This window comes from Heterodontus francisci, chromosome 36 (genome assembly GCF_036365525.1).
Source record: "Heterodontus francisci isolate sHetFra1 chromosome 36, sHetFra1.hap1, whole genome shotgun sequence".
Classification (NCBI taxonomy): domain Eukaryota; kingdom Metazoa; phylum Chordata; class Chondrichthyes; order Heterodontiformes; family Heterodontidae; genus Heterodontus; species Heterodontus francisci.
Window position 1 is genome coordinate 30027819 of NC_090406.1, and position 25444 is coordinate 30053262.

The 25444-nt window shown below is 44.2% G+C and overlaps 1 protein-coding gene across 5 annotated transcripts in view; it reads right to left on the minus strand.

The window, feature by feature from the left end:
• The window catches only part of LOC137351703 (dedicator of cytokinesis protein 7-like), a 215906-nt gene that overhangs the window by 130064 nt on the left and 60398 nt on the right, over window positions 1-25444 (minus strand). The window lies entirely within an intron of this gene.

Sequence of the window (25444 nt, forward strand, 5' to 3'; positions counted from 1 at the left end):
TCAGTTAAACATGGACCTTACCATTAAAACATGCAATTATAAAGAAATCTGCAGCATTCTAAACTGGGACTCATGCAGCCTCACCCACCCTGAACCTGTCCTGCCAGCGTGAATCCACAACAGAAATCACCATTTCTGCAAAAAGATAGGTCACCTTGGGGAGTTTGATCAGAGATTCGAAAAATGTTTGAATTAAACTGTAGGTCAGGTGCTGCCTTTATTGCAGAGTTTAGTGACTGATGGGGTCAGGATCTGGCTTAGGTTAGTGAGGCACAGGTGGTCAACTTCAGGAAACCAGGCATTAACCACCTCTAACAGCCCTTGTGGGTCAGTAAATAACATGGTAATGAAGCTGTGGAATCTCATAATACTGGCTCTGATCTTACCAGTATACAATATGGGGTCACTGCTTAAATTAGCCCCATGGTTGTCAGGCAGATGTAGGTTCAAGTCCCACTCGAGACTTGAGCACAAAATCTAGGTTGAGACTCCAGTGCAGTGCTGAGGGGGTCTTAAACGTGAAACCGAAGTTCCGTCTGCCCTCTCAACTGGACTTAAAAGTTGCCATGGCAGTCTCTGAGAAAGAGCATGGGAATTCTCCCTGGTATCCTGGACAGTATTTAGCCCTCAAAGAACATCACTGAAACAGATTATCTGGTTATTTGTTATCACATTGGTGTTAGTGGGATCTTGCTGTGCACCAATTGGCCGCCACGTTTCCTATGTTACAACAGCAATTGCATGTCAAAAAGTACCTAATTGGCTGCAAAGCACTTTGGAATGACCTGAGGTCGTGAAAGGTGCTATATAAATGCAAGTCTTTCTTTCCTAGTTATTGTGAGCATGTTTGTCATTGGAAAGGGCAAGAGACACAGGGTGTTGGGAGGGGTGCTGGGAGGGGTTGAAGAGCTGCTTTTAGGCCTCTTTGCACACTGCCTTGCATTAAATACTCAACGATTCTCTCTCTCACTCACTCTGTATCCTGAGGTCTCGGAGCCTCACAACACAGTGCACCTGAGACCAGGGGCTCAGTCATTCAGGAAGCAAACTCCTGGCTGCTGTACCCACCTTGCCGGGCCACCTCCGGTCAGAGGTTGGGAAGGAAGTGTGGATAACATGGTTCACAGTGACTAAAGCAAGAACTGGGACCTGACTTCAGCTCATGCACCAAACTAATCCCAGTTTCAGTGTAAATGAACTGAGGTCCTGACTGGCAATGAATAACAGTGTGAGACACGAGAATAATTTTGAAACGTACATGAGGATATCTGTGACCCACACAAGAAGAGTAAAAGAGGTACGCTGTTGGAGTGACTATGAGACACACATGGGAGTTATTGTGAGAAGGTACTCGGGGGATGTCTGCAATACACTGTAGAACAACTAAGTCTGTTCTACACAAACATACTGACACACAGATAAACACACATTATGAATATTATTGTGTGCTGCTGAGATTAAAAGGGAGCTTTAGTATTGAGGTCTTGATAATGTGAACGGCCAGCACAGGGCCAGACACTGCAGGTGCTTTTTCACCACTTTCCCTGAGCTGATGTTGTTCACAGTTGGCATTAATCCACAGGTCATTAAATAGCAAGTCACCCACAGGAAGCTGCCCCCTGTCATTCTGCACTTGTCACTGGACTGGGTTAATGCCCAGAGGCCCATGGCATTTGGGACAATAATATTGCAACCATGGTCTGGTTAATATGTGTCACTATCAAAAATGAACTCTGAGTGTTTGTTCGAAGCCCTGTGGACATATGGATTGATCACTAGCATTGCAGCACCAGGGGTTTAAAATGCACACGAGGCATGAACAATCTACAGAATGACAGTTTACCTCTACAGCACAGAGTCATGCAGAAAACATCTTCATCTCAAACCTTTTCGTGTCTCTAGACTGAACTCCAACTTGCAAATCTCAGCAGGCCTTTGATGTAATTAAAGCCAGCAAAGCAGCGAGGGTGAATGAGGAGCAATACACAGGAAGCTGTCAATAAGTGCTGGAGAGAAATCACCGATTTCTACATTGTTTACTGTGAAATAGTCCAGTTGTTAATCCTCTGGAAACTGTGACGCATTATCCAGCCTTTATGTAGACAAGAGCCACAGTTTAATTCATCCCTGCTAAAGATTTTTATAGACTGCGAGGACAAAGATTTGAAATGAAGAGAGCAGTTGAAATGCAAGAGAGTTGCACAATTGCAGAAACCTGCATTCCAGTCCCAGCAGAGGGAGAATGGAATGGAGCAAGAGAGCCAGCTAAGGATAAACACCATACATATAAAAACATGAAGTAAATGAAATAAAAACAAGAAATGCTGGAAATACTCAGCAGATCTGGCAGCATCTGTGGAGAGAGAAGCAGAGTTAACGTTTCAGGTCAGTAGCCTTTCATCAGAACTCCTTTCAGATTTCCAGCATCTACAGTATTTTGCTTTTATTTTACACGAAGTAAATGAGTTTGACTTAAGAGGCCATTACAGGATACGGCACACAGCTGAGCCACAAGACTGATGGGTTGAGTAATTTGAGACATGACGAGTGGTAAGTGTAGCATGCTCGGAGAACACGTGAATTTGGATCTATGGTCCCCAAAGCTTTCCATCACTGGGGCTTTCCTCACCTCATGTCTAGGTCAGTTGTAGACTGGTTGATAGAGACTGATTGTCATGATTAGTCAACAACTCCATTATTATTGTATCATGTGACTATCAGCATGGTAGAAGGCAAACTGGACAGATCTTGGTCTTTATTTGTCGAGCAATCCCTATGTTACTGAGGTGGAACTGAAGCCAATTGTAGAGCACCTAGCGCTGCTCCAACTCTGCAGGGTTGCTGCCACTTCACCGATTGGTGTGGATCACTTATTGACTGTCATCTGCAACTGGACCATCAGGAGAGCCCTTCTTCCTGAATTTACGCCAACACTGGTAACTACTCTGATTTCATTCTCTTTAAACTGCCAGCTAATGATACGTGAAGGAGAATGCGTGTTCATTCCACCCATCTCACTCACTGTTCAATCTGATTTCAAGTGCCATTTAGACCATCTTTTCTGCATCCTGAACTCACATCCACTCTACTGATTGGTGATGCAGGAATCTTGGGGACTAGGGGTCAGTGGTGGAAGGGGAAGCACTGAATATAAGAATGGGGGGGGAGGGGGAGTGTGCGTGGGTGAAGAGAGGGAAGGTATTGAACAGAAGGGGGCAGCACAGAATGAGGAGTATACAGGAGGGGAAGGCAGTGGTAGGAGTCAATCAGGCGGAGAGTGGGCCCCAGGTCGGTATTGTCCATTACCCAATAGCTGGCTCACTGCCCCAGAAGGAGCCTCATTGTAACTACAATCAAACAGGACTGAACTTTGACCTTAATAAAGAGCAAGCACATGAAGAAAGCCTGGAAAGCTTCCACCATTTTTCGGGGTGTTAATGTGAAGGAGGTTGATAGGGTCAGATCTTCAGTTCTGTTTATCAATCAGCATTAATACCAGGACAGGTTGCAATAAACCAGCATACAGCTGGGACCATGGGTGCTTGAGAGTCATATTACGCAACATTTAGGGGTGGGGAAGGGGGTCAATGGGTAGTGCTGGGGCCAGTTTAACGTGGGCACCCAAACCCCAAATCTAAATTCCAATCTCCTCATCTCCGAGAAGTTGGTAAGAATAATTTCTGTATGCAAGGAATCGATGTATCACAAGTTTCACAACAGCGACTGACATTTGAAGCAATCCTCTAAGGGTTATTTTGTGTCAATAATTTGCACCTCCTTGTCTGGCCTTCCCCTTCAACCTAATCCGGCAGTCTGGACTAACCAGTTGAACATAAAGGTCAAAGAACAAAAAGCAAAGCCGGGGGTAGATACCTCAGCAGCCTTTTTATTGACTTTAATGATACAGATTTAGTCAAGAGTGTGGACACAATAAAAGATTTATCTGTCTGGCCATGAATGTTGTTCAATGTGTAAACTTGTTTTTCTCTCTCTCACCCTGGCTCGCAGCTACTACATAAATCCAGGCCAACAGCCACACAAATTTTAAAGGGCCATTTCCACAAAATAAATAACTGTAGTGAGTTTCTGCAGTGCATCCTGAACATCCTGCCGACGTTGTATGCTGATAATGAAGGGGTGGATGTTGAGTCCAGTGGCAGAGGTACCGATCAAAAGAACTGCTCTGTTCTGGACGATGCTGAACTTCTTGAGTTCTGTTGTGGCTGCTGCCATCCAGGCAAATGGTAAGTATTCCAACACATTCCTGACTCAAGCCTAGTAGATGATGGAGAGTTTTGGAGGAGTCAGGAGATGAGCCAGTCATTGGAGATTACCCAACCTCTGTCCTGCTCTTGGAGCCAAGATGTTGATATGACTGGTCCAATTCAGCTATTAGTCAATGCTAACCCTGAAAGATGTTTATAGTGGAGGGGTCTCAGTGATGGTGGTGCCTTTCAGGTCAGGGAGAAGATGGCCTGGGCCTTCTCTTAATTGAGATGGTCATGCCTGATGTTAATGTTGGGCAAATGTAACCTGTCATTTGCCATCCCAAACAAGTTATCTAGATCCTACTATAGGTTGGTATGGTCGGATGATTTGTGGAGCAGAACACGATGAACAGACCTGGCCTAATGATGGGCAGAAACAGAATAAGGTATGAGTGAGGGAACGTCCCTAATGATGTAGCGATGTCCTGGAGCTGTGTTGCCTGGTCTCCATAACCACAATCATCTTTCGTTATATCATGAATGACTCCAGCCACTGCAGAGTTTCCCTGACCTTAAACTTTACTAGGGCCCTTCGGTGTCACACTCGGTCAACTGCTGCCTTGATGTCAAAGACAGCTACTTTCACCTCTCCTCTGACATTCAGCGCTGATGTTCAAGACTGGACCAAGGCTGTGATGAGGTCTGGAGCTGAGTGGTTCTGGCAGAAGGCAAACTGAGAATTTGCCTGTTTCAGGTTTCTGGTTTGCAATTTACCAGCTCCAGATTTCTCAATATGTTAATGATTCTCTACACTGCTAGGTATCTGACAGCAATCTGAAGCAGCAAGCCAACAAACAAAGAGAATGCTGGCAGGATTTTGAACAGTCACGCAGGCCCTGAAATTAAGGCACTGTCACTGCTCCTAATGTATGATATATTTTATATATAAAAAAGCACACTTAAAATAATTGTCCCAATGAATAAAGGGGTGTCAGGTACTGCAGCAGGTTGCAATATGACCCAGGGCTCCCAGCCCAGGCCAGACCAGGTGGAATGGTACAATAGATTCTCACTGATGGCTGTTGGCTCAAATTCATGACTCTTACAGCTTTGGCTGTGATACTTGGCTGTTAATAGTGGAATATCCTGATGACGTTCACCTCCTAACCTCAAACATGAAGAATTTCCACTTGGGTGAGGTTCTGGCCAGGAGGCAAAAGACAACAGGTAAAGCGAAAAGACATACAGACATCATTTCCATGGTATTATTTGGCATCCTATTCTTCAGCATCGCCACACATATCAAATATATCTCAAATCCTGCTGTCCTATAACAAGTCACGACACTGAAACTAGCACCAATTGGCATCTTTGCGTACGGCACAATCATATCTTTCTAACGCAAAAGCTATTAAAATCCGCAGTCCAATAAAAATAGAAAATTAAAATAATATGCCAGATGTGCAAGTTTCATAGCTGAGCATCTCAGCAGGGGAAAGATTCTATATTTTGTGGACTGTGTCACCTAATCAGTACTCAGTGGGTTAAGAAACACAGCATTAAATAAACTGCAGACATCTTCACAACTGGCCCAGATCAAATAGGGTCCCAAACTAAGAACATTAGAAAGCACAGAGAGAGAGAAGGTCATTTGTCCCATCAGTCTTATCCGTCTCCCCCAAAATTCTTGGAGACTAATGTCAGCCAGCCCAACACATTCATAATTGATGTTATCCCTGTTCTTTTTTCTCCAGAGACTGCAGACAATGCAAACACAGAAGGAAATATGTTTCCAGTACATTGGGAAAGGACAGAGAACAACTCAGACCATCTAGGGACCAAATGAGGAAGTGCTGAAGTGGAAGAGAATTACTCTGGGAATAGTTTCATTACCATTGAGTGAACGGACACACTGAGTAATGACTGATTACAGGGTCAGTGGATGTTCAATTCCAGGAGCAGAGCTAAGTGAATCGCAGCCACCTCCACAACAGGCCCAGATCGAACAGCATCCCAAACTATGAACATTAGAAAGCAAGGAAAGAACAAAGGTTATTTGTTCCATCAGTCCTACTCCTTCCAGCATACATGTATTCTACACCTGATCATGGATTTTGCCCATACATTAATAATCATCCCATCTAATAACAGTCATAACATGGGGTTGATTATTAATCATTGGAACTGGGTGATTGATAATCACCCCCAGATCCAGTGGTTATCAATCATTGGATGGAAGGTGCTTATCAATCACCTTAAATCCAGTTACGATAATCACCTGCACATCCCTTATAGGCTTCACCAACAGATATCAATCCTTCATGCAAAGGTTTTGCATTTCCTATGCCAATTTTCATTTTCTTAGATATCAGTAACAACGTAGGCTGTGGGGTAGCTGTGATTGTTCCTGGCACTTTGACAGCTACAATCTCCATATCTTGCCATTATCTTGTAGCAGCAGTATAGAGCCTCCTTACTGTGCATCTGCCTGGGTTTGAATATGTGTGTATACTGGTAATAGAACTGATAGTTTGTTTTGTTGGTGGTGGGGCGGGGGAAGAAGTGTGAGAGAGGCAGAGGGAATGAGTTAACAAGGAATTAAAACAAAAAGCATGTATGTGTTAAATCAAATCCCTGAAGTGCCCCACCAACCCACTGCAGATAATTGTTGGTATCTGCAGATGGTTGATAATGCAGGGCAGAGCAGCCACTTGGCTGAGTCTGTCTACACTTGTGTCCCACCTTGGGGGTAGCTTACACTTGTACAAGCACCTCCTCCATTGCTGTCCAAACCCAGAATGCCAGCTCTTACATATTGGGACATTAGCTCACTTATCATTAGTGCCAATGGTGGTTTTCTGTTAACAGATACCAATCCTTCATGTATATGTTTCCTATTCCAATCTTTAGTACTTTGCATGTAGGTAGCAGAAATAATGCAGGCTCTGTGGGAGTAAATGAGGGAAAACTATTCCCACTCGTCAACAAGTCAGTAACTAAAGAGTATATGAACATATGAATTAGGAGCAGGAGTAGGCCACTCGGTCGCTCAAGCCTGCTCTGCCATTCAACAAGATCATGGCTGATCAGATTGTAACCTCAACTCCACATTCCCACCTACCTCCAATAACCTTTCACCCCCTCGCTTATCAAGAATCTATCTACCTCTGCCTTAAAAATATTCAAAGACTCTGCTTCCACCACCTTTTGAGGAAGAGAATTCCAAAGACTCACAACTCTCTGAGAAAAAATTTCTCCTCATCTCTGTCTTAAATGGGTGACCCTTTATTTTTAAACAGTGACCTCTAGTTCTAGATTCTCACACAAGAGGAAACATCCTTTCCACATCCACCCTATCAAGGCCCCTCAGGATCTTATGTGTTTCAATCAAGTCGCCTCTTACTCTTCTAAGTTCAGCGGATACAAAACCTAGCCTGTCCATCCTTTCCTTATAAGACAATCCACCCATTCCAGGTATTAGTCTGGTAAACCTTCTCTGAACTGCTTCCCATGCATTTACATCCTTCCTTAAATAAGGAGACCAATACTGTACACAGTACTCCAGATGTGGTCTCGCCGTTGTCCTGTATAACTGAAGCATAACCCCCCCTACTTTTGTATTCAATTCACCTCGCAATAAACAATAACATTCTATTAGCTTTCCTCATTACTTGCTGTACCCGCCGACTAACATTTTGCGATTCATGCACTCAGACACTCAGATCCCTCTGCATCTCAGAGCTCTGCAATCTCTCACCATTTAGATAATAAGCTTTTTTTTTATTCTTCCTGCCAAAATGGACAATTTCACATTTTCCCACATTATACTCCATTTGCCAGATCTTTGCCCGCTCACTTAAGCTATCTGTATCTCTTTGTAGCCTCCTTATATTCTCTTCACAAGTTACTTTCTTACCTTTCCTTGTGTCATCAGCAAATTTAGCAACCATACCTTCGGTCCCTTCATCCAAGTCATTTATATAAATTGTAAAAAGTTGAAGCCCCAGCACTGATCCCTGTGACACACCACTCGCTACATCTTGTCAACCAGAAAATGACCCATTTACACCTACTCTCTGTTTCCTGTTAGCTAGCCAATCTTCCATCCATGCCACCATGTTACCCTCTGCACCATAAGCTTTTATTTCCCGCAATAACTTCCCACTGATGTGGCACCTTATCAAATGCCTTCTGGAAATCAAGTACATCCACCAGTTCTCCTTTATCCACAGCTCATGTTACTTCTTCAAAGAACTCCAATAAATTGGTGAGACATGATTTCCCTTTCACAAAATCATGTTAACTCTCCCTGATTACCTTAAATTTTTCTAAGTGCCCTACTATAATGTTTTTAATAATAGTTCTAACATTTTCCCTATGACAGATGTTAAGCTAACTGGCTTAATTACCAAAAGAACAAAGGAAAGGTTAGAAGAATTATTTTATGCTGAGGGTTGTTAGGACATGGGATACCCCACCAGAAACAATGATCAAAGCAAAATCCACAGTAATTGCTTTTAAAAGAGAAGTGGGAAAGTACTTCAAAAAGATAAAAATTAAAAAGCATTATGTTCAGGTGAGGAAGAGTCTCAGGCTCCCCTCTCGCCCTTTTCCTGGTTTGGACATAACAGGCCTTAAATTTTAAAACACAGTGTTTTTAGCTTCCCCTCGGTGAGTCCTTGCTCACTGCTCTCTAATTGTAATTGTAATGAAATCAACCAGGCAGGTTTTCTCAGGTTTAAAGAAGAAAAGTATAAGTTTATTAACCTTAAAACTCTAACTCAGTTAAACCTACTAAAAATACGCGACACAACCACACTAGCATGCATATACAATAAACACAAATAGATAGAGGAGGAGAAAGAATTAAAGTGGGGGGGGGGGGGAGGTTTGAAGTAGTAGATGGAATTCAGTTACTGTTGTTGGTTTGGATGTAACGATCTTGATTGGAGTTACATCTTGCAGTTCCCATTGAGGCCTGGTGCACACTTTCAAACTTGTTTCGCTGGTACCAGAAGGCTGCAGGGGTCTTCTGTCTTGAGGCTTAAGTTACTTCCGTGGGTCCATGGAAATTTGCTTGAGAGAGAGAGACAGAGAGAGAGAGAGAGAGAGAGAGAGAGAGAGAAACCTTGCTTCTCTTCGGTCTTCCAAAATGCAGTCCATCTCAAAACTTTTCTGTGAGCACAATTCAATAATTTCCCAGGTTGGCCAGCAGGTTAGTCATGTAACTAGCTCTTTGTTTGAGACAGCATCACCTGCGAGGATTGTTGATTCTTTAAAGCTTACTGGACACACTCAGTGGGGGTGGAATGCTGGCTCTTACACAGACAATGACTCTCAATGTCTTTTGATCATAACGATTGACAAAACCCATCTGACTAATTGAATTAGGGAGCACTCCCATTGTCTCTCTAGGCAACTGTCCCTCTGAATGCAAATGTGCAGCCATGTTTTCAGCCACTGCTCTGTGGTCATTTTAAACAAGTTATGCTCAATGTCCAGTAAACGTTCAAATAGTGTTCCATATGTTATTAAATTAATATGTTTCCATTTGGCAGGTGTAGTTTCCGTCACAAAAGATACAGAGGAAAGGCATGGGAATCGGACTAAGTGGGTGGTTCTTTCAAAGAGCTGGCACAGCACAATGAACTGAATGATCGACTTTACTACTGTAAAATTCTATGAGTCTCTGCACAACAGATCTATAATATAGATACAATATAGATACACAGCCGGAGCAAAAACCAGTACAGATCCACAACAGGATCAGACAGCTCTTCCCTAGAAACCATTTCCTGACTGCAGGACTTTAGCAAGTGTGTACATGCAGCCCAAGGTATCTGCCCTCCCATCCTTCCTTCTCACTCTCTGTGGAAGCTTCAGCCTCTGTCCTGCCCCAATCCAATCAGCATGTTGAGAATTCTTGTTGTGAACCATCTCAACAGCATGAGGCTTTCTGCAAGCAGTGTGATTTTACAAGATATGCATGATGCCTTGTGATGTGACTTACATTTTCACAAATAATAACAGGCATAATTTTGTTTAAATGAACTCTTTTACAGGAATCGTGACCCTGAAGTTCCCTGTTTACTCTCGATCTCATGTCAGTGTTTCCGTCGGCTGCTGCAAGTGCAACAGGACAAATAAACAGCAACCAGTTCTCCATTCCTGTCAGGCAATTTCGTCTCAATATTCCTTTGCTGATGTACGGTTAAAAACATTCACCTTCTATCCAGCATGAACATAATACAAACAAAGACACGAATCTGCCCAGATACTGTGCTGTACACTGACTGGAGCAAGAGGGTTTGCCATCACAGTAGTAGAATTCAGGGTAAATCTGATTGCTTGAGAACTCCCTCCCACTTCCCCCCCTCACCACTATACAGCTAGTCAGATTCCTCTGCCATAATGAACAAAAAGTATGAAAAAGTCAATATTCTCTTCAGCCTTAAAAGGGGACGAAAATAGAGAACATTATAAAAGGTATATAAGATACTAAGTAGAAGAGAAATAGTTAATTCTGAGCACCATTTCAACCTAAACTACTACAGCAGAACAAGAGGAAATGATGCAATCTAGCAAAGGGCAAGTTCAGAACTAATGTCAGAAACACTTTTTCACCCAGAGTCTCCAGGTAGGGCAGCAGGGGATAAATCTCTGCAATCATTGAAGGGGCGGTTAGATAATGTGATGGGGGCAAATCATTGGTTACTTTGGAAGAATGAGCTAGATGGGTTGAATGGCTTCTCTTATCTCGACTTAGTGATGAGTGATATCCACAGCTGGCTGCATGCCCTAATCTCACTATTAAAGAGCACCCTCTAGATTGGACAATAAAGGCCATCAGTGAACCAGGTTGTATGATAAATTGTGCAGGGTGTAATTCAGGCCCGAAATGGCACTTTCCCCTTACCTTGCATCACTCACTCAGTACAAAACTTAATAAATGAAGTAATGACTACTGAATTTCCTAACCCTCAAGCAACTACATTATATATCTGAACAGCACTTAAAAACACATGCTCTGCGTCACTGGTGAACTGTACACAAAGCCCTCATCTTAATCCTTTTCGGATATTCTGTACTGCTCTGAGCTGAGCTACTTTTAAATGTTTTATCTGGCAATAGTTTGCCTTGTCAGTTTTCAACCCTGTTGCCAACACGGAGGGCTGGTAACTCATCAAACACCAGGAGTTAGAACATAGAGCTACGTGCTCCTCGACACTCACTCAGATACATGGCCCTGACCTCTCCCCTACTCCTGCAACAACTCAAGGGAATCTGGCAAAATGCAGGCTTGCGTTTAAACTGCAGCATCGCTTGAAATGAATCAGTGGCGCAACGACCACGGGCAGAGTGGCGTGAGAATGAAAATACTCCAGACAGGTACCTGGTTCTCTTTATGATATTCAGTTAGAACCTAATTAACATACATTAACTCTGCAGCAGCCTGAGATTGCAGTCTCATTGCTGTTTGGATTCCAGACACACAGAACCCTGTTTATATTGACAGTCTCCTGCCTAACTGACCTGTAAATGCCCAGCTACCCACAGAGCCAGAACTGTCTACCTAATGCAAACAATTTAACGCCCTGGAATTTCCTCGGAGCTTCTGCCGGAACCCCATTTACGCCTGTCAGCCAAAGTTAGAGTGTCGGAGTGGGAAAAGGCCCAAAGAAATTCCGTACATTAAGTATTTAGAGCAGCAGCAAAAGAGAAATCTGGTTCCCAACATTTAAATTAAGGTCATTTTGGTCTGCAAGAGTCCGGAGAGTCAAACACCCAGCAAGCCTTTAAATAAAAGCAAAATACTGCAGATGCTGGAAATCTGAAATAAAAACAAGAAATGCTGGAAATACTCAGCAGGTCTGGCAGCATCTGTGGAGAGAGAAGCAGAGTTAACGTTTCAGGTCAGTGACACTTCTTCAGAACTAGCACGTTTCTAATATCTGCTAGTTCTGAAAAAGGGTCACTGACCTGAAACGTTAACTCTGCTTCTCTCTCCACTGATGCTGCCAGACCTGCTGAGTATTTCCAGCATTTCTTGTTTTTATTAACCCACCAAGCCTTTTGCAGACACTGCACTGAAGTGGACTGAGACTGCAGTCTGCAGGGATTCTGGCTATGGGGTCAGGCTGCAAGTTTAGCGTCAGTCAGAAGTGAACTCATTTTTTTCCCAAAAATATATTTTATTCATAAAATTTGTAAAAATACATTACATAACAGGTCAAAATTGATGTTACATAATGTGCAACTGTAAACGTGCCCTAAATCACCCTGCTTAAAGGAGAAGCTTCAGGTATCAAGTGCACATCCTGCATTCCTATTCCAATATCTGCAATTACAGAATCACAGAATTGTTACAATGCAGAAGGAGGCTATTTGGCCCATCATGTCTGTACTGGCTCTCCTAATGAGCATTTCACCTAGTGCCACCGCCACCTCCCCCCCCCCTTGTCCCCGCACATTCTTCCTTTTCATATAACTGTCGAATTCCCTTTTGAATGCTTCAATTGGACATGCCTCCATCACGTTCTCAGGCAGCGCATTCCAGACCTTAACCACTCGTTACATGAAAAATTTTTCCTCATGTCACTTTTGCTTCTCTTAGCCATTACTTTAATCTGTGTCCTCTTGTTCTTGATCCTTTCACGAGTGGGAACAGTTTCTCCCTATCAACTCTGTTCAGACTCCTCATGATTTTGAATAGCTCTATCAAATCACCTCTCAGCCTTCTCTTCTCCAAGAGAAACAGCCCTAACATCTCCAATCTATCTTCATAACTGAAGTTGCTCATCACTGGAGTCATTCTCATGAATCTTTTCTGCACCCTCTCTAATGCCTTCACATCTTTCCTAAAGTGTGGCACCCAGAACTGGACGCAATACTCCAGCTGAGGCCGAACTAGTGTCTTATACAAGTTCAGTATAACCTCCTTGCTCTTGTACTCTATGCCCCTATTAAATCTCAGGATACTGTGTACTTTATTAACTGCTCTCTCAACCTGTCCTGCCACCTTCAATGACTTATGCATGTATACGCCCAGGTCCCTCTGCTCCCTCCACTTGAACAGCCATCAATGAAGCATAATAGAGACAAGAAGGGTCCTACTGCATCTCACTGGCTTCCTAACAGCAAGCCCATCTATCTCCATATCCACTTAAGCAGTCAGTCTCTCTCTCCCCTCCCTCATTCACTTATCTATGCCTAGATTTCAAAACTACTTCAGTGTATAGTTTCTGAAGTATGGCATATGAAAATCAGCAAGGAAATTTGCCAGTTAATCCAGTATTGCAAAGTGTTAAACAATGTTCCTAGTTTGGTTAATTTACAGATGGTTTCCTAATAAAATACACATTAGCAAATCCCCTGTGGCATTGCTCATGCTAAGTCATAAGATTCACTATTTATAAGGACAGGAATATTAAACCATGTTGAATGTTGGCATGTGTCCCTTAAGGGTCAAACATGGAGTTTCTGTGAATTGTTAAAACAAATGGCTAGACATCAGGCTGCAGATGAAACCCTCATTAGATGAAACCGGTATAGTATTGGAAAACGAGAGCGGAAACACAGGATTTTAAGATTACTTTGTGTCTATAACAAAGAGACCTGAATGCAGGAAGTAGAAGGTGGCAATTTTCCTACCTGTGAGAGTCACTGTTTAACAAGGTTAACCTTTCCTACATTTGTTTTAACCTACTTGTGTGTGACCTCTACTGCAGGTCTTGAGGAAATGGAAGGGAGGGGCAGGGGAGCCAAAGCTGGGAGTCAATCATATATCAAAAATAACTATATTGGGCAGAATAAATTCACTTATGATTAATCATGAACCATGGGTGTAACAGGAAGTGTGAGACAGCACCTGTCATACACATGGCTTTTAACACATCATATAGATGGACACAGAGTGAATTATTTTGCTGGTCACAGTGAGGGATGTTGATGTCAGGGAATGGAACACTTTTCACGTTAGTCTTCTAAACTTAAGCCTGTGAGATTTCCAGCATTCCCCAGAAATCAAATCCTGCCCTGTATGATGGTGATATGAGGCTTTGTGCAAAAACATACCAGGAGAGCATGGGGCTAATACATCCTACAGGGAAACGAGTGCATTCCAAGGGGCAACAGTATCCTTACAGCAAAACCTGGAGTCAAGCACCAGGGCACACTCAATGTATACATGAGAAAGTCTCACTATAACACAAATTATATAAAATTATTAATGTTAGTCACTTGGTGGATTAGAGTAAACCTAGTTCATTATCAGGAAAAATCATTGATTGTAGAAGATCTTTTATTGAATCGTTTCATATCAGCAGGGCAACTCAATCTGGAAACTCCCAAGATCATACATTTACCCAAAGCTAGAAATGCTAATAATTGACCTGCTGATTGGGTGGTGTGTCTGGATTAATTGACATCACATGAACACAATCAGCCATTCTGTTTATTAAATGCATTCTCTGATCTCATCAGCAGTCCAAACAATCTGTGTCCAGATGGCCAAACAGAGATTGCCCAAGTATCCAACCAGGCTCTGCCCAATTAGCTAACCAGAGACTGTAGGGGCAGTTAAACCAAGTCAGCTCAGATGTTGAGAAGGCTCTGTCCACATATTCAAGTAGACACTGTCCAAACAGTCAAGCCCAGCACTGTCCAGAGAGAAGTTGAAGCTGGGGGCCTATGATAACTGTTCGCAGCAGCCAAGTGAGTGGATGGGGGAGTACAATTTGATACAATTGAAAGGACCGGAGAGGGCAGCCCAGGGAAAGGGAGGCTCAAGTCTTTCTTGTGAGGCCAGGATCAGAGGGGGTATATCACTGTCCTTATTTAAACATTCCCATCTGCCTAGTTTCCGCCAGGTGTGGGGATGGAGTTAAAATTGGTCCCACACTGTTAAGAGTACCACAGTGAATTTTCTGTGTAACATGTACATCATGTGACAAAACTACAACTGCCTCTTGGGGAAATGTCATGTTGGGTGTTTCCAGCAAAGGCTAACCTCACAGCCACCGCAGTGATGACCACTCCATTCACAGATAAGTAGTGAAGATGAAGCTGGAATGAGTTACAGGGAGATTCAGGGTCCAATTGATGGCAACATCATGGTTTATGACCTCTGACCCCAGCTGGGTTGCAGTATCACAACACACTGTGTTCATTCCAGACTCAAAGAACAAGTGAGTCAGAATAAACAGCTTCTTTCTAAAAGCTTGATACGGAGACTCAAATCCAGGAGAAGCTCCCAGTTCCAGATTAGTGTCTTGATCATGCATAAATTGATCCAGTATTTAGTCTAAGATTTGACATATTATATACCCTGCATGTTTCACGCTGAAGCTGCTGTCTCTAGGACTGGAAGAAAGTGTCAGTAACTATACAGGCTGGAGATGGGTGGACAGAACTAGAGTAAAGGGCACTGCACTTCTAATGATGAAATATTTGGTGACGTGAGGTTGAAGATCATGGAGAGAGATTGTACATTGCCATTTAAGGAGCTAGTGAGAAGGAAATGAGCTGTTCATTCCAACAGTAAGAACTGCAGGACTCAGGGAGAGAGGCAGAATAAGGTAACGAGTTGATTGATTCTGGAAAAGTATAGCAGCCACAACTCAAAAACCCAACATTATATAGAATGAGATTTCAGCTTGATTTAGAGCATTTATGAAACACATAGAAGGGGGATGAAATTCAAGTGCCAGGAATTATCGGAATGCAAGAATAAGAATTGATACAACACCCTTTAAACCCTTACCAACTCAGTGAAGTATTATTCAGTATTACATTACACAGAATTTACAGCACAGAAATAGGCCAGATTGCCTAATTACTCTATGCCGGTGATGATGCTGCACATAAGCCTCCTCCCACCCTACTTCTTCTAACCTTTCTTCTCCGTGTGCTTTTTAAAAATTTGTTTCATGGGATGTGGGCGTCACTGGCCAGGCCAGCATTTATTGCCCATGAGAAGGTAGTGGTGAGCTGCCTTCTTGAACCGCTGCAGTCCATGTGGGGTAGATACACCCACCGTGCTAGTAGGAAGGCAGTTCCAGGATTTTGACCCAGTGATAGTGAAGGAACAGCGATATAGTTCCAAGTCAGGAACGGTGTGTGGCTTGGAGGGGAATTTGCAGGTGGTGGTGTTCCCACGCATTCGCTGCCCTTGTCCTTCTAGGTGGTAGAGGTTGTGGGTTTGGAAGGTGCTGCCTGAGTAGCCTTGATGTCTTGCTGCAGTGCATCTTGTAGATGGTACACACTGCTGCCACTGTGTGTCGGTGGAGGGAGTGAATGTTTATGCATGGGGTGTCAATCAAGCAGGCTGCTTTGTCCTGGATGGTGTCGGGCTTCTTGAGTGTTGTTGGAGCTGCACCCATCCAGGCAAGTGGAGAGAATTTCAACACACTCCTGACTTATACCTTGTAGAAGGCGGACAGGCTTTGGGCAGTCAGGAGGTGAGTTACTCGCCTCGGGATTCCTCACCTCTGACCTGCTCTTGCAGCCATGATATTTATATGGCTACTCCCGTTTAGCTGCTGGTCAATGGTAACCCCCAGGATGTTGATAGTGGGGGATTTAGAGATCGTAATGCCTATGAATGTCAAGGGGAGATGGTTAGATTCTCTCTTGTTGAAGATGGTCATAACCTGGCACTTGTGTGGCGCGAATGTTACTTGCCACTTATCAGCCCAAACCTGGATATTGTCCAGGTCTTGCTGCATTTCTACACAGACTGCTTCAGTATCTGAGGAGTTGCGAATGGTGTTGAACATTGTGCAATCATCAGCGAACATCCCCACTTCTGACCTTATGATTGAAGGAAGGTCATTGATGAAGCAGCTGAAGATGATTGGGCCTAGGACACTACCCTGAGGAACTCCTGCAGTGATGTCCTGGAGCTCAGATGATTGACCTCCAACAACCACAACCATCTTCCTTTGCACTAGGTATGATTCCAACCAGCAGAGAGTTTTCCCCGATTCCCATTGACTCCAATTTTGCTAGGGATCCTTGATGCCATACTCAGTCAAATGCTGCCCTGATGTCAAAGGCAGTCACTCTCACCTCACCTCATGAGTTCAGCTCTTTTGTCCATGTTTGAACCAAGCTTGTAATGAGGTCAGGAGCTGAGTGGCCCTGGCGGAACCCAAACTGAGCGTCACTGAACAGATTATTGCTAAGCAAGTGCCGCTTGATAGCACTGTCGATGACACCCTCTATCACTTTACTGATGATCGAGAGTAGACTGATGGGATAGTAATTGGTATGGTTGAATTTGTCCTGCTTTTTGTGTACAGGACATACCTAGGCAATTTTCCACATTGCGGGGTAGACGCCAATGTTGTAGCTGTACTGGAACAGCTTGGCTAGGGGTGCGGCAAGTTCTGGAGCACAGATCATCAGTACTATTGCCAGAATGTTGTCAGGGCCTACAGCCTTTGCAGTATCCATTGTGCCTTCAGTCGTTTCTTGATATCACACGGAGTGAATCGAATTGGATGAAGACAGGCATCTATGATGCTGGGGACTTCAGGAGGAGGCCGAGATGGATCATCCACTTGGCACTTCTGGCTGAAGATTGTTGCAAATGCTTCAGCCTTATCTTTTGTACTGTTGTGTTGGGCTCTCCCATCATTTGAGGATGGGGATATTTGTGGAGCCACCTCCTCCAGTTAGTTGTTTAATTGTCCACCACCATTGACGACTGACTGTGGCAGGACTTTGATCTGATCCGTTGATTGTGGGATCGCTTAGCTCTGTCCATCGCATGCTGCTTATGCTATTTAGCATGCAAATAGTCCTGGGTTGTAGCTTCACCAGGTTGACACCTCATTTTGAGGTATGCCTGGTGCTGCTCCTGGCATGCCCTCCTGCACTCTTCATTGAACCAGGGTTGATCCCCCAGCTTGATGATAATGGTAGAGTGGGGGATATGCCAGGCCATAAGGTTACAGATTGTGGTTGAGTATAATTCTGCTGCTGCTGATGGTCCACAGCACCTCATGGATGCCCATTTTTGCATTGCTAGAACTGTTTGAAATCTATCCCATTTAGCACGCTGGTAGTGCCACACAACATGATGGAGGGTATCCTCAATGTGAAGACGGGACTTCCTCTCCACAAAGACTGTGCAGTGGTCACTCCTACCAATACTGTCATGGACAGATGCATATGCGGCAGGCAGATTGGTGAGGATGAGGTCAAGTATGTTTTTCCCTCGTTGGTTCCCTCACCACCTGCTGCAGACCCAGTCTAGCAGCTATGTTCTTTAGTACTCGGCCAGCTCAGTCAGTAGCGGTGCTACTGAGCCACTGTTGGTGATGGACATTGAAGTGCCCCACCCAGAGTACATTCTGCGCTCTTGCCATCCTCAGTGCTTCCGTCCAAGTGGTGTTCAACGTGGAGGAGTACTGATTCATCAGCTGAGAGAGGGTGGTAGGTGGTAATCAGCAGGAAGTTTCCTTGCCCATGTTTGACCTGATGCCATGAGACTTCATGCGGTCCAGAGTCCATGTTGAGGACTCCCAGGGCAACTCCCTCTCGATTGTAAACACTGTGCCGCCACCTCTGCTGGTCTGTCCTGCCAGTGGGACAAGACATACCCAGGGATGGTGATGGTTGTGTCTGGGACATTGTCTGTAAGATATGATTTGGTGAGTATGACTATGTCAAGCTGTTGCTTGACTAGTCTCTGGGACAGCTCTCCCAACTTTGGCACAAGCCCCCAGATGTTAGTAAGGTGAACTTTGCAGGGTCGACAGGGCTGGGTTTGCCGATTTCGTTTCCGGTGCCTAGGTCAATGGTGGGTGGTCCGTCCGGTTTCATTCCTTATTGACTTTTTAGCAGTTAGGTACAACTGAGTGGCTTGCTAGGCCATTTCACAGGGCATTTTAAGAGTCAACCACATTGCTGTAGGTCTGGAGTCACATGTAGGCCAGACAAGGTAAGGACAGCAGATTTCCTTCCCTAATGGACATGAGTGAACCAGATGGATTTTTACAACAATCGACAATGGTTTCATAGCCATGATTAGACTAGTTTTTTTAGTTCCAGATTTTTTTAAAAATCTGGCTTATCTAGCCTCCCTTTAAATGCATCTATGCTATTCACCTCTCAATGACCTCTGTGTGAGAAAGGTTTTTGCCTTGCCCTCTTACACATGCTGACTTGCAGTGCCCTGTGGTCCTTGTGGGAGCCACCTCCTCCAGTACCTCATGTGTGTGGCCAAGTGCCCATTTTTCATGTCGGTGAATATATGGCGAATATATGACGGAGGAAAGAGGGCAACCGCTGAATTCAATCCTGTCCTCACTTCAATCTATTTCTCACATTCACACATTGTCCAACAAAGGTAACTGAATAGTGATCGTGAGCCAGAGCTCAGGATGATTTTTCCCTTCCTGGCATGGAGGTGGCCCCCCTCACCCCACCAAGATCATCTAACCAAGGGAGCCATGACAGCGTTTCACTTAACAAGAAGAATCCGCCCTTTGATTTTTCTTGGAAGTAAAACAGGAACAACAAATCAAGCCATCCTCTATCAGTCTCACAGGTTACTGTGCCAAGAAAAGTGAGAGAGAAAATGAATCAGAGTGCAACATCTGGAGACAAACAAAACATAGGTAAGTACTGAGCCAAGTGCAGTCCGAAGGAATGTCGGGTGTTTAATCCCAATTATCAGCCCTTGAAGCCTTAAATCCCATAACAGTCGACTCCCACCGTGCAAATTTATTTAATGCGATTCGTGGCAAGTTAGGTCTGAAAGCAACCAGCAGCCAATTGGAAATTCCAATATCCCGTCCTTTTCTTTCCATGCGTAATGTGGTCGGGCCAGGATTAACAAAATGTGTTGTTCAGGAAGCTAACAGTGAACATATGGTTTATAGTCAGACAGATTACTAATGGCTTATGATATTAACCATTCAGAAAACACAGACCATTTTTTAAGAATGCAGAACATTTTTTATCAATGTACTGTGTTTTCTGAAATGCAATTTCTTTCTTTTAAATCTACTCAGGGCTATGTTAAAAAAATCTTGCTGAAGATTAAAATACAAGGAAAAAGCCATTCTGTCCATCCTTTTGGTACTCAAACTCTCCCATTGACACCCTAGCTCTAGAATATTGCTGTTGTTATTAACTCTCCCATTGAATAATAACTCGAATTTATAGAAAACCTTTCAGGGTGTCCAAAGCATTTCACAAACAGCAAAGTACTTCTGAAGTGTTGTCACTGTTGTAATGTAGGGAAAAACAGCAATCGATTTGCATATAGGAAGGTCCCACAAAAGTGACAAATTAATTGACAGAAAATATGTTTTTTTAAAGCTGATGTTGGCTAAATGTTAGCCAGGACACCAGGAGAACTGCCTTGCTTTTCTTCAAATACTGCCAGCAGGATCTTGTACAGCCAGCTGAGAGGCAGGCAAGACCTATCAGTGCAGCACTCCCTCAGTAGTGCATTGAAGTGTCAGCTTAGATGATGTGCGCAAGTTGCAGGAGTGGAGCTTGAACCCATAAGCTACTTGCTCAAAGGTGAAAGTGCTACCACTGAGCCAAGGCTAACTCACCCATCGAAGTCCATCCTTCTGATACATTATACTGATGTGGGACGATATTCTTAGAGTCATAGAGGCGTACAGCATAGAAACAGGTCCTTCAGCCCACCGCGTCCATGCCGACCAGAATGCCTATCTATACTAATCCCACCTGCCTGCATTAATTCCATATCCCTCTATGCCTTGCTCATTCAAGTACCTGTCCAGATGCCTCTTAAATGTTGCTACTGTTCCTGCCTCCACCACCTCCTCTGGCAGCTCATTCCAGATACCCACTATACTTTGTGTGAAAAATGTATCCCTTTGATCGCCTTTAAACCTCCTCCCTCTCACCTTAAATCTATGCCCTCTAGTTTTAGTCACCCCTATCATGGGAAACAGACTCTGGCTATCTACCCTATCTATGCCTCTCATAATTTTATATACCTCTATCATGTCCCCTCTCAGCCTCCTTCTCTCCAGGGAAAACAGACCCAGCCTATCCAATCTGTCTTTATAACTCAAGCCCTCAAACCAGGCAACATCCTTGTGAATCTTTTCTGCACCCTCTCTAGCTTAATCACATCTTTCCTGTAGTGCGGCGACCAGAACTACACACAGTACTCCAAATGTGGCCTACCAACGTTATGTACAACTGTAACATGACGTCCCAATTCTTGTACTCAATGCCTTGGCCGATGAATGCAAGCAGGCCATACGCCTTCTTCACCACCCTGTCTACCTGTGTTGCCACTTTCAGGGAACTATGTACTTGCACCACAAGGTCTCTCTGCTCGACAACACTCCCCAGGGCCCTGCCATTCACTGCACATGTCCTGCCTTGGTTTAACTTCCCAAAATGCATCACTTCGCACTTGTCTGCGTTAAATTCCATTTGCCAATCCCTTGCCCACTTTCCCAGTTTATCTATATCCTGTTGTAACCTTAGACAACCTTCTTCACTGTCCACTATACCACCAATTTTGGTGTCATCTGCAAACTTACTAATCATGCCCCCTACATTCACATCCAAGTCATTAATATATATGACAAACAACAGAGGGCCCAGCACCGATCCCTGTGGCAGACCACTGGTCGCCGGCCTCCAATCTGAAAAACAACCCTTCACTACAACCCTCTGCCTCCTATCACCAAGCCAATTTTGTATCCAATTGGCTAACTCACCCTGGATCCCCTGTGTTCGAACCTTCCGGACCAGCCTACCATGCGGGACCTTGTCAAAGGCCTTGCTAAAGTCCATGTAGACAGCGTCCACCGCCCTGCCCTCGTCAATCCTGTTGGTCACCTCCTCAAAAAACTCAATCAAATTCGTGAGACATGATTTCCCACGCACAAAACCATGCTGACTATCCCAAATCAGACCTTGCCTTTCCAAATGCATATAAATCCTGTCTCTCAGAATCCCTTCCAATAACTTTCCCACCACTGATGTAAGGCTCATCGGCCTGTAGTTCCCTGGCTTATCCCTGCTGCCCTTCTTAAATAAAGGCACAACATTAGCTATCCTCCAGTCTTCGGGTACCTCACCCTTGGCTAATGATGATACAAAAATCTCTGCCAGGGCCCCAGCAATCTCCTGCCTTGCTTCCCATAGCATCCTAGGATACACCTGGTCAGGCCCTGGGGATTTATCCACCTTAATACGCTTCAAAACCTCCAACACCTCCTCCTTTGTAATGTTGATATGCTCCAGGATATCATTGTTCCCTCCCTTGAACTCACTAGCTTCCATGACCTTCTCCACGGTAAATACAGACGAGAAGTATTCATTTAAGACCTCGCCCATTTCCCGTGGCTCAACACACAGATTACCACACTGATCCTTAAGGGGACCTACTCTCTCCCTAGCTACCCTTAATATACTTATAGAATCTTTTAGGATTCTCCTTTATCTTATCTGCCAGGTAAATCTCGTGGCCCCTTTTCACCCTCCTAATTTCCTTAAGTGTACTCCTACATTCCTTATACTCCTCGTGGGACTCGTTTGATCCCAGCTGCCTATACCAGACATATGCCTCCTTCTTTGCCCTAACCAGACGCTCAATATCCCTCGTCAACCAAAGTTCCCTAAACTTGCCAGCCTTGCCCTTCCATCTAACAGGAACATGCTGGCCCTGAACTCTTCCTATCTCACTTTTAAAAGCCTCCCACTTGCCAGACATCCCTTTACCTGTAAACAGCCTCTCCCATTCAACTTTTGAGAGTTCCTGTCTGATGCCAATAAATTAGCCTTCCCCCAATTTAGGACTTCAACTTTAGGACCAGTCCTATCCTTTTCCATAACTCTCTTGAAGCTAATAGAGTTATGGTCACTGGTCCCAAAGTGACACATCAACCACCTGCCTAGCCACGTTTCCTAAGAGGCGTCCCTTCTCTAGTAGAGCCATCCACATACTGCTTCAGAAAACGATCCTGGACACGCTTAAATTCTTCCCCATCTGATCCCTTAGCACTAAGGCAGTCCCAGTCAATAGTAGGGAAGTTAAAATCACCTACTATTACAACCCTATAATTCCTACACCTATCTGTGATTTCCCTACATATATGCTCCTCCAATTCCCTCTGACTATTGGGGGGCCTATAGTATAATCCCATCAAAGTGATCACCCCTTTCTTATTTCTAAGTTCTACCCATATGGCCTCGCTGGATGTTTCCCCCAGGATATCCTCTTTAAGTACTGCCGTGATGTCCTCCCTAATCAATAGTGCAACTCCCCCTCCTCTCTTACCTCCACCTCTGTCACGCCGGAAGCATCGGTAGCCCGGAACATTGAGCTGCCAGTCCTGCTCATCCCTCAACCACGTTTCCATAATAGCTATAATATCACAATCCCATGTATCGATCCATGCTCTGAGTTCATCTGCCTTACCTGTAAGGCTTCTTGCATTAAAGTAAACGCAGATTAGCCTACCGGACCTTCCACGCTCCCTGTCCTGCCCCTGCCCAGTCTGCCTACTGGACTTGCTTGCTTTAACCTCTACATTTGCCTCAACTATCTCAAGGGAGAGACTACTACTTTGGGTCCCAACCCCCTGCCATACTAGTTTAAACCCTCACGAGTAGTACTAGCAAACCTCCCCGCAAGGATATTGGTCCCCTTCCAGTTCAGATGCAACACGTCCCTCTTGTACAGGTCACCTCTGCACCAGAAGAGATCCCAAAGATCCAGGTAGCTGAAGCCCTCCTGCCTACACCAGCTCTTCAGACACGCATTCATTTGCCTTATCCTCCTATTCCTACCCTCACTAGCACGTGGCACAGGGAGTAATCCTGAGATTATAACCCTAGAGGTCCTGCTTTTTAACCTTCTGCCTAACTCCCTATATTCACTTTGCAGGACCTCATCTCTCTTCCTGCCTATGTCGTTAGTACCAATATGGACCACAACCTATGGCTGCTCACCTTCCCCTTTCAGAATGTCCTGCAGCTGCTCCGAGACATCCTTGACCCTAGCACCAGGGAGGCAACATACCATCCTGGAGCCACCACAGTATAAAGAATATAAGTCTGCACTGCAATAGAAAGAATACAGTACCACAGAATGGAAAATACTGCAAGTAATCCTATGCTAATGTCTCAGATGTGAGACTGCACATTGCTGAACCCCAGTTTTTTTTAAAGGAATTGTTTTTTTTCTCTTCAAATTCAGAAGGAAACTTATTTTAGCCAATCCACTACATGAAAAAAAGATCCAGGAATTTGTGGTAAAAGTTGATCCTTGTTAATTGCAGGTTTAATCCCTGAATCCCTTCTGCAGGGGAGGACGCTGCTCCCTGTTGCCCCACTAAAGACTCCAAAATTGCCATATAGAAAACTGCAGCACACATGACCTTTTGCTTCCTGTTCATGAATCACAGAATTGTGCCCCTGTACTGCCTAACATGCACTTTGGGGGGACTGTGACTGGGAGCGTATCCTGTAATGGTGCAGAAAGGCACAACATGACCAATCCTAACCGTAAATGGGTAAAGCCAGGAATCTAAAACCAGAGAATCCCTATCAAAACCAACCATTCCTGCAGTACAGGGCCTGGCCTCTTTGTTTCTCTTTCACAAGACCCAACTTTGCTGCATCACTCACTCTCTTTCTCTTCATTTCCTCTCCCCAATGCCTCCCTGCAACAAATGGGTTGACATTGAGATCTCTCTTCATGTTGTATCATGGGGGTTCAACTCATAACCTGATTGCTCTGTGGGATAGCACAGTGTTGGTCTTTAACCCACTGTCACACAATGCCAGTTCTGGTGGATAACTACAGGCTGCACTCACCCTACCAGGTGTGACTGATTTAACCAACTGAAGCATAATCTGAGCTTTCTTCAAACTGACCAGAGCCTGATTAACCACCCTTCCATCCACCAACTAACCATCTCTAACCCTTCATCAGTCTCTAAAATCCCAAGTTATTTTTAATCTGGACTGTTTCAACAGATTTTCTGGAAGCTGCTGATCCCAAAAGCCAATTGAAACTCAATGTGCGAAGCATGCACCAGCCTCAATCATTTTAAACCAAAATTCAAAAACGTTGTGCGGAAATATCCTGAGGTAGTGAAGGCTGGAATGCTGGTGATTTCTCTTAATTAAACATGATATTTTAGTCAAGGAGCAGCGACTATTTTTCCATCTTATTTTCCATTCTGTCAGCCAGCAGTCCGTTTAGAGACGCTCCCTTG